This window comes from Pongo pygmaeus, chromosome 3, assembly GCF_028885625.2.
Source record: "Pongo pygmaeus isolate AG05252 chromosome 3, NHGRI_mPonPyg2-v2.0_pri, whole genome shotgun sequence".
Lineage (NCBI taxonomy): Eukaryota > Metazoa > Chordata > Mammalia > Primates > Hominidae > Pongo > Pongo pygmaeus.
The window spans coordinates 87,136,724-87,147,444 of record NC_072376.2 but is presented as its reverse complement, the minus strand read 5'-3'; the positions used below and the strand labels follow the sequence as shown (position 1 = coordinate 87,147,444).

Below are 10,721 nucleotides of genomic sequence, written 5' to 3'. Positions count from 1 at the left end.
TTCAGGTGTCTTTAAATATTCTTTTGCATTTTTCCAACCATTCTGAGGTCACAGGTTATACAAAAACAGATTTGGCCTGCTGGCCATAGTTTATCTCCCCATGCTCTAGAGATTTCCATTTGATTTTGCTACATGTTCTGGATTAGTTCAATCCTGTAACAACTTCAAATTATTAGATGGGATTTCTTGAGGTAGTTAGTGTATATTCAAACTCCAAATCCATGTGACATTAGGGCTATGATTCTGATTTATGAGATAGACTATTTTCCTTATTTGTTTTGTTTCCTTTTTCACTATGGAGCTGAGCTGAGGTTTTTACGAATTACCTTCTACGTCTCCTTTTGCCATCAGGCATATTTTTTTCCTAACATAGCTTTTCATTTAAGCTCTAGCTACTTTTCAAAGGCCCTGACTTTATGCAAGTTCAGTTCCATTATTCCAACTTATTGAAGCCAAGTAAGTCCTTATCTTTTGTATCTCATGTGGCCATTAAACCTAGGGCATCTACTGCTTCAACAACTGCCGGACACTCTAATTACAGCTCCATTCCCCGCTTTTTGGTAGCCCTAAAAATTTCCCTTGATTGTTTTCAAGCGTTTCTGTTTATTTATAAAAACTAATAGTTTATCCAGCACTTTAAAGATCTTTTGTAGCAGTAGGTATGGTTTTTCAGAATAACTAAGCCTCTATATTTATAGAAGTGAAAGTCCCCTGTATTTTCTTAGTCCTGTTTTTTCTTTCTCTTTTTTTGTTTTTCGTTTACTTTCTCTAACTCGGTTTCTAATTTAAGCTTCCCATCTCATTACGCTGGTTGAAAACTAACCTTAATTATTATAAGTTACTCCTATCTTTCTGGATTTTTTATTAACCGTAGCTTCAGAATCTTATGCAATGCTAAAATCTGGAGTTTAAGTGACAGCATTTGGTTATCGAGTCATCTGTTCATTCTGAAACCCTGTTTACTTCTGAGAATAAATTATTCTCTGTAATACGGCTCTTCAGATTCAAGGGCTGTCTGCTAGGGTTCGAGTATAGAATTCTTTGCAAAGTTGCCTAGATTCCCACCAGTCATTTTATTGCTGAAGTATTCCAACTGCTATAGGGGCTATGCTTACAAAGTAGGTCACAGATCTCCTTTGCATTTACACCCTGAGAACTCTCTGTTCTCACTATTCAACCTATCCTTCTAACATCGGGGATTTCTTGTTTTGGGGAAATCATATTCCTATCATGATTCTGGCTTAAATATGCTGTCTATACCCTAATTTTCTCCCAGCTTTAAGAATTAGCTGTTTAAAAACAAAAGCCTGGAAGATTTCCAAGCAATTTCTGATATTTTGCTATTCCACAACTCTTTCTTTCCTCCCTGCCCCTCTCCTCCAAGCTGGCAGTGAGAACTGAATCAATTTGTTTGAATGGAGAAAGGATAAGAAAAAAGTACATCTATATTTTAAAAAGTATTTTATCTTAAAATATTTTTCTGCCACACGTTTGAAAGGTAATGATAATCATTCTGACAAAAGCTGAGGGTGGTTGGAATAGGTCAGTGGCAGTCAAGATAGAGAGAAAAAAACAGATTTGAGATACATTTTAAGGTTAAAAGCAACAGGACTATTAACTAATGGCACGATGTGCAGTTGAGGGAGAGGCAAGAATCAAGTATGACTTCCAGATCATGCTGGACCAATTCTGGAGCCTTATTTATTGAGCTGTGGAATTCTGTGGAAATAAAGTATTTCGAGAACCCCTTTATATCCATTTTCCTACTTGAATTAGAATCATATTCTAAATGATTCAATAAATAGAGCGAATAACAGTTAAAGATGTAAATAACTAATGCTTATTCCTATCTTCTACCATTGTTGATCCCCTACAGAATTCCATTGGGCATTCAGTTTATATTTCAACTCTGGAAGATTTTGAAATGGGTGAAAGAAATTATTAAATATCCTTTAACTGAAGGCATGCCAGTGTGCACTCTTGCTTTTTACTAAACTATTTTACAACTTTGTAGAGTTGTAAACCTGTAGAAAATTCATAGTAATATAAATTATTTTAGTCTAAGATATGCAAATTTTGTGCAGTGGAGTACAATTAATTATCACCCTGTGGATACTGACTAGTTTTTACCAATTTCGCATCCATTTGTAAGCTTATTTCAGCATTTCTTCTCTGCCTGCAAATGTATATTTCATGTTCTTTGAAGCACTTGTAATATCTCACTGGTTGCCTCATTTAACCAAGGAGTTAAATAAAACCGTTGACATGTATTATTATTATTTTTTTGAGACAGGGTCTCACTCTGTTGCTCAGGCTGGAGTGTGGTGGTGCGATTATGGCTCACTGCAGCTGTGACCTTCCAGGCTCAAGAGATTCTCCTTTCTCAGCCTCTCAAGTGGCAGGGACCACAGATGTGGGCCACCACACTGGTTAATTTTTAAAAACAGTTTTGTAAAGATGAGGTCTCACCATGTTGCTCAGGCTGGGTTTGAACTCCAGCTCAAGTGATCCTCCTGGACTGTATTCATTTTTCTTTTAGTTTAGCTATTATTAGTTTATTACAAAAGAGAGACATAGAAATTATTTACATAATGAAAGATTTCAGAACTTTAGTGGAATGGGCAGCTTCACTATTATGCCATTTCAATGGTGATTTATTTCAGTCTGCATACTTTCCAAGAAGGTCACCATCTCTAAACCATCTCTAAATAAGAAATAATCCTTGTCTAAAGCACTTTGGTGCTTCCGTATTCTGGGAAAATAACTTTATCTCCAACTTGGATGCTAACTGGTTGAATCTCTCCACCCTTTCTTTTAGAGACCAATCTAACAGCTAGTACTGATGCATGTAATACTTTTCTTTGACATTTGTTCTGGAAGCATCATGCCTCCTTTGGCTACAGTTTCAGCTGCAGTTCTTTCAACCAATACTCGGTCAAAGAGAGAAATAAACTTTCTAAATGTTTGTTCTGCCAAGACTCCTGCACCAAAGCTCGTACTCTACATTCCTACTGCAGCTGCAAGAAAAGATCCGAAGTCAGGTCCTTGGGACAGGTAAAAAGGCCAGCCAGCCCTGCCCTCTGAAGTGAATCCAATTTTTGAATCATGATTTTTTTTCTTTAAAAACTGTTTTTGACAGATTAATCATAGTTTAAGATATGAATATCTTCTGTCTAAATTCCATTTAGAACAATAGAATTTTATATTAGGGTGGGCAAAAATTGTAAAGATTTTATTGTTTAATTTCTCATTTCACAGAGTGGTTAAGTGATATGTCCAAAATTATAGTTAACTATGTTCAGATTAAAATTCATACTTAGCTCAAACAACGACTAGTTCAGTACTCTTTTCAGTACACTCTTTAATTTAATGTAATTTCTTCTCCTTGCCTTTGTGAGTTTAGGTAATACAGAAAGAAGTAGTAAGCCAGGCATGGTGGCTCACGCCTGTAATCCCAGCACATTGGGAGGCTGAGGCAGGTGGATCACCTGAGGTCAGGAGTTTGAGACTAGCCTGGCCAACATGGTGAAACCCTGTCTCTACTAAAAATACAAAAATTAGCCAGGGGTGGTGGCACACATCTGTAGTCCCAGCTACTTGGGAGGCTGAGGCAGGGGAATCGCTTGAACCTGGGAGGTGGAGGTTGCAGTGAGCCGAGATTGTGCCACTGCACTCCAGCCTCGGTGACAAGAGTGAGACCCCATGTCAAAAAAAAAAAAAAAAAAAAAAGTAGTAGACCAGTTGCTTCAGAAAAACAAATTTAAGCTCTAATAACTTTATGTGTGTGTCTTCAGGACAAATTGTGTATTTGAAAAGCACAGGAAAAGTTTAACTTTGAGGCTGAGAAAAACAAAACCAAACCAGCAGATCGAATAATATATTTTCATTGTAGGAAAACACTGTTAACATGGCTAACACAACAGGTTTAGAGACTCTAAATTCTGTCAATATGACCTTTTTCTTGGTTGTTTTTGAGCAAAAAAAAATCTATTAGAGTTATAAATGCTGACATTTTTACAGTTAATTTACAAATTTTATTCTACTTATTAGTCAAATTTCAGTAATTTTTAAAGCTTTTGGATAATATTTAGACCCATATACAGAGCAAGTTAAACATATTAGGACATTTAAAACTGTAATATTGGAAAAGAGAAGATGGCTGAATAGGAACAGCTCCAGTCTGCAGCTCCCAGCGAGATCAATGCACAAAGTGGGTGTTTTCTGCACTTCCAACTGAGGTACCTGGCTCGTCTCATTGGGACTGGTTAGACGGTGGGTGCAGCCCATGGAGGGTGAATTGAAGCAGGGTGTGGTGTCACCTCACCCGGGAAGTGCAAGGGGTTGGGGAACTCCCTCCCCTAGCCAAAGGAAGCCATGAGGGACTGTGGCATGAGGAACAGTGCATTCTGGCCCAGATACTATACTTTTCCCACTGTCTTTGCAACCTGCAGACCAGGAGATTCCCTCAGGTGCCAACACAACCAGGACCGTGGGTTTCAAGCACAAAACTGGGCGACTGTTTGGACAGACACTGAGCTAGCTGCAGGAGTTTTTTTTTCCATATCCTGGTGATGTTTGGAATGCCAGTGAGACAGAACTGTTCACTCCACTGGAAAGGGCTGAAGCCAGGAAGCCAAGTGGTCTAGCTCAGCAGATCCCACCTCCATGGAGCCCAGCAAGCTAAAATCCACTGGCTTGAAATTCTCACTGCCAACACAGCATTCTGAAGTCGACCTGTGGTGCTCAAGCTTGGTAGGGGCAGGAGGGTCCACTATTACTGAGGCTTGAGTAGGTGGTTTTCCCCTCACGATGTAAACAAAGCTGCTGGAAAGTGTGAACTTGGTGGAGCCTACTGCAGCTAGGCAAATCTGCAGTAGCCAGACTGCCTCTCTAGATTCCTCCTCTCTGGACAGGGCATCTCTGAAAAAAAGGCAGAAGCCCCAGTCAGGGGCTTATAGATAAAACTCCCATCTCCCTGGGACAGAGCACCTGAGGGAAGGGGTGGCTATGCGCACAGTTTCAGCAGACTTAACTATTCCTGCCTGCCAGCTCTGAAGAGAGCAGTGGATCTCCGTAGCACAGCACTTGAGCTTTGCTAAGAGACAGTCTGCCTTCTCAAGTGGATCCCTGACCCCCGTGTCTCCTGACTGGGAGACACCTCCCAGCAGAGGTCAACAGACACCTCACACAGGAGCCTGGAACACCGGCGAGACAGAACCGTGGCTGGCATATGGCAGGTGCCTATCTGGGAAGATGCTTCCAGAGGAAGGAACAGACAGCAATCTTTGCTGTTCTGCAGCCTCCACTGGTGATATCCAGGCAAGTGGGGTGTGGAGTGGACATCCAGCAAACTCCAGCAGACCTGCAGCAGAGAGGCCTGACTGTTAGAAGGAAAACTAGCAAAGAGAAAGGAATAGCATTAACATCAACAAAAGAACATCCACACAAAGACCACATCTGAAGTTCACCAACATCAAAGACCAAAGGTAGATAAACCCACAAAGATAAGGAAAAACCAGAGCAAAAAGGCTGAAAGTTCCAAAAACGAAAATGCCTCTTCTCCAAAGGATACAACTGTTTGCCAGCAAAAGAACAAAACTGGATGGAGAATGAATTTGACGAACTGGCAGAAGTAGGCTTCAGAGGGTGAGTAATAACAAGCTCCTCCAAGCTAAAGGAGCATGTTCTAACCCAATACAAGAAAGCTAAAAACCTGGAAAAAAAGTTAGAGGAGTTGTTAACTAAAATAACCAGTTTAGAGAAGAACATAAATGACCTGATGGAGCTGAAAAACACGGCATGAGAACTTTGTGAAGCATAAACAAGAATCAATAGCTGAATCGATCAAGTGGATCAACTTAAGTAAAGCATGAAGACAAGATTAGAGAAAAAAGAATGAAAAGGAACAAACAAAGCCTCCAAGAGGTATGGGACTACATGAAAAGACCAAACCTACGTTTGATTGGTGTACCTGAGAGTGACAGGGAGAATGGAAGCAAGTTGGAAAACACTCTTCAAGGTGTTATACAGGAGAACTTCCACAACCTAGCAAGACATTCAAATTCAGGAAATACAGAGAACACCACAAAGCTACTCCTCGAGAAGAGCAACCCCAAGACACATAATCCTCAATTTCACCAAGGTTGAAATGAAGGAAAAAATGTTAAGGGCAGCCAGAGAGGACTTCCCACAAAGGGAAGTCCATCAGACTAACAGCAGATCTCCCTGCAGAAACCCTACAAGCCAGAAGAGAGTGGGGGCCAATATTCAATATTCTTAAAAAAAAAAGAATATTCAACCCAGAATTTCATATCCAGCCAAACTAAGCTTCATAAGCGAAGGGGAAATTAAATCCTTTTCAGACAAGCAAATGCTGAGGGATTTTGTTACCACCAGGCCTGCCTTACAAGAAGTCTTGAAGGAAACAATAAATATGGAAAGGAAAAACCGGTACCAGCCACTGCAAAAACATACCAAATTGTAAAGACCATAGGCACTATGAAGAAACTGCATCAACTAATGGGCAAAATAACCAGCTAGCATCATAATGACAGGATCAAATTCACACATAACAATATTCACCTTATATGTAAATGGGCTAAATACCCCAATTAAAAGACACAGACTGGCAAATTGGATAAAGAGTCAAGACCCATCAGTGTGCTGTATTTGGGAGACCCATCTCACAAGCAAAGACACAGATAAGCTCAAAATAAAGGGATGGGGGAAGACCTACCAAGCAAATGGAAAGCAAAAAAAAGCAGAGGTTGCAATCCTAGCCTCTGATAAAAGTGACTTTAAACCAACAAAGATCAAAAGAGACAAAGAAGGGCATTACATAATGGTAAAGGGATCAATGGAACAAGAAGAGCTAACTATCCTAAATATATATGCACCCAATACAGAAGCACTCAGATTTATAAAGCAAGTTCTTAGAGACCTACAAAGAGACTTAGACTCCCACACAATAATAGTGGGAGACGTTAACATCCCACTGTCAATATCAGACAGATCAATGAGACAGAAAATTAACAAGGATATTCAGGACTTGAACTTAGCTCTGGATCAAGCAGACCTAATAGACATCTGCAGAACTCTCCACCCCAAATCAACAGAATATACATTCTTCTCAGCAACACATCACACTTATTCTACAATTACCCACATAATTGGAAGTAAAACACTCCTCAGAAAATGCAAAAGGATGGAAATCATAACAAACAGTCTCTCAGGCCACAGTGCAATCAAATTAGAACTCAGGATTAAGAAACTCACTCAAAACCACAAAACTACATGGCAACTGAACAACCTGCTCCTGAAAGACTACTGGGTAAATAACAAAATGAAGGCAGAAATAAATAAGTTCTTTGAAACCAATGAGAACAAAGGTACAATGTACTAGAATCTCTGGGACACAGCTAAAGCAGTGTTTAGAGGGAAATTTATAGCACTAAATATCCACAGGAGAAAGTGGGAAAGATCTAAAATTGACACCCTAACATCCCAATTAAAAGAACTAGAGAAGCAAGAGCAAACAAATTCAAAAACTAGAAGACAAGAAATAACTAAGATCAGAGCAGAATTGAAGGAGATAGAGACACAGAAAACCCTTCAAAAAATCGTTGAATCCAGGAAGATTATCAGAATAGATAGAACTCCAGCCAGACTAATAAAGAAGAAAAGAGAGAAGAATCAAATAGATACAATAAAAAATGATAAAGGGGATATCACCAATGATCCCACGGAAATACAAATTACCATCAGAGAGTACTATAAACAGCTCTATGCAAATAAACTGGAAAATCTAGAAGAAATAGATAAATTCCTCGACACATACACCTTCCCAAGACTAAATCAGGGAAGAAGTCGAATCCCTGAAGAGACCAATAACAAGTTCTGGAATTGAGTCAGTAATTAATAGCCTACCAACCAAAAAAAGTCCACAACCAGATGGATTCACAGCTGAATTCTACCAGATATACAAAGAGTAGCTGATACCATTCCTTCTGAAACTATTCCAAACAACAGAGAAAGAAGGACTCCTCTGTAACTCATTTTATGAGGCCAGCGTCATCCTGATACCAAAACCTGGCAGAGCCACCACAAAAAAAGAAAATTTGAGGTCAACATCCCTGATGAACTTTGATGCAAAAATCCTCAATAAAATACTGGCAAACCAAATCCAGTAGCACATCAAAAAGCTTATCCACCACGACCAAGTCGGCTTCATCCCTGGGATGCAAATCTCATTCTACATACACAAATCAATAAATGTAATCCATCACATAAACAAAACCAATGACAAAAACCACATGATTCTCTCAAAAGATGCAGAAAAGGCCATCGACAACATTCAACACCCTTCATGCTAAAAACTCTCAATAAACTGGGTATTGATGGAACATATCTCAAAATCGTAAGAGATATTTATGACAAACCCACAGCCAATATCATACTGAATGGGCAAAAACTGGAAGCATTCCCTTTCAAAACCAGCACAAGACAAGGATGCCCTCTCTCACCACTCCTATTCAACATAGTACTGGAAGTTCTGGCCAGGGGAATCAGGCAAGAATAAGAAATAAAGGGTATTCAAATAGAAAGAGAGGAAATCAAATTGTCTCTGTTTGCAGATGACATGATTGTATATTTAGAAAACCCCATCATCTCAGCCAAAAATATCCTTAAGCTGATAAGCAACTTCAGCAAAGTCTCAGGATACAAAATCAACGTGCAAAACTCACAAACATTCCTATACACCAATAATAAACAGAGAGCCAAATCATGAGTCAACTCCCATTCACAATTGCTATGAAGAGAATAAAATACCTAGGAATCCAACTTACAAGGGATGTGAAGGACCTCTTCAAGGAGAACTACAAACCACTGTTGAACAAAATAAGAGAGGACACAAAAATGGAAAAAAACTTCCATGCTCATGGATAGGAAGAATCAATATCATGAACATTGCCATAGTGCTCAAAGTAATTTATACATTAATGCTATCCCCATCAATCTACCATTGACTTTCTTCAAAGAATTAGAAAAAACTACTTTAAATTTCATACGGAACCAAAAAGCCCATATAGCCAAGACAATCCTAAGCAAAAAGAACAAAGCTGGAGACATCAAGCTACCTCACTTCAAACTATACTACAAGGCTACAGTAACCAAAATAGCAAGGTATTGGTACCAAAACAGATATATAGACCAATGGAACAGAACAGAGTCCTCAGAAATAATGCCACACATCTACAGCCATCTGATCTTTGAAAAACCTGACAAAAAAAACAATGGGGAAAGGATTCCCTATTTAATAAATGTTGTTAGGAAAACTGGCTAGCCATATGCAGAAAACTGAAACTGGATCCCTTCCTTACACCTTATACAAAAATTCACTCAAGATGGATTAAAGACTTAAACATAATACCTAAAACCATAAAAACTCTAGAAGAAAACCTAGGCAATACCATTCGGGACATAGGCATGGGCAAAGACCTCATGACTAAAACACCAAAAGCAATGGCAACAAAAGCCAAGATTGACAAATGGGATCTAATTAAACTAAAGAGCTTTTCTACGGCAAAAGAAACTATCATCAGTGTGAACAGGCAACTTACAGAATGGGAGAAAATTTTTGCAATATATTCATCTGACAAAGGGCTAATATCCAGAATCTACAAAGAACTTAAACAAATTTATAAGAAAATACAAACAACCCAATCAAAAAGTGGGTGAAGGATATGAACAGACATTTCTCGAAAGAAGACATTTATGTGGCCAACAAACATATAAAAAAAGCTCATCATCACTGATCATTAGAGAAATGGAAATCAAAACCACGGTATGATACCATCTCACACCAGTTAAAATGGCGATCATTATAAAGTCAGCAAACAACAGATGCTGGAGAGGACGTGAAGAAATAGGAACGCTTTTACACTGTTGGTGGGAGTATAAATTAGTTCAACCATTGTAGAAGATAGTGTGGCGATTCCTCAAGGATCTAGAACCAGAAATACCATTTGACCCAGAAATCTCATTACTGGGTATGTACCCAAAGGATTATACATCATTCTACTATAAAGACACATGCACATGTATGTTTATTGCAGCACTGTTCACAATAGCAAAGATTTGGAATCAACCCAAATGCCCATCAATGATAGACTGGATAAAGAAAATGTGGCACATTTACACCATGGAATATTATGCAGCCATAAAAAAGATGAGTTCATGCCCTTTGCAGGTACATGGATGAAGCTGGAAACCATCATTCTCAGCAAACTAACACGGGAACAGAAAACCAAACACTGCATGTTCTCACTCATAAGTGGGAGTTGAACAATGAGAACACATGGACACAGGGAGGGGAACATCACATACTGGGGCCTGTCAGCAGTTGGGGCACTAGAGGAGGGATAGCATTAGGAGAAATACTTAATGTAGATGACGGGTTGATGTATACAGCAAACCACCATGGCACGTGTATATCTATGTAACAAACCTGCACGTTCTGCACATGTATCCCAGAACTTAAAATATATATTTAAAAAACTGTAATATTATAAGCTTAATATTTTTCTTTTTCTTTTAGGTATTTCTGTTTTCAGGCTTACTGAAAACAAAAAACCTCCCTGAATTCTTGAATAATTCCTTTAAATATAATAAATTAAATTTGAGTTATTCAAGAACTCAGAGAAATTTTTGTTTTTTTAAAA

The 10,721-nt window shown here is 38.7% G+C and overlaps 1 pseudogene; it reads right to left on the bottom strand.

Moving 5' to 3' along the window:
- Positions 1 to 2,659: 2,659 nt before the first annotated feature.
- Positions 2,660 to 10,721, bottom strand: part of LOC129034556 (10 kDa heat shock protein, mitochondrial-like) — a 28,776-nt pseudogene continuing 20,714 nt past the window's right edge.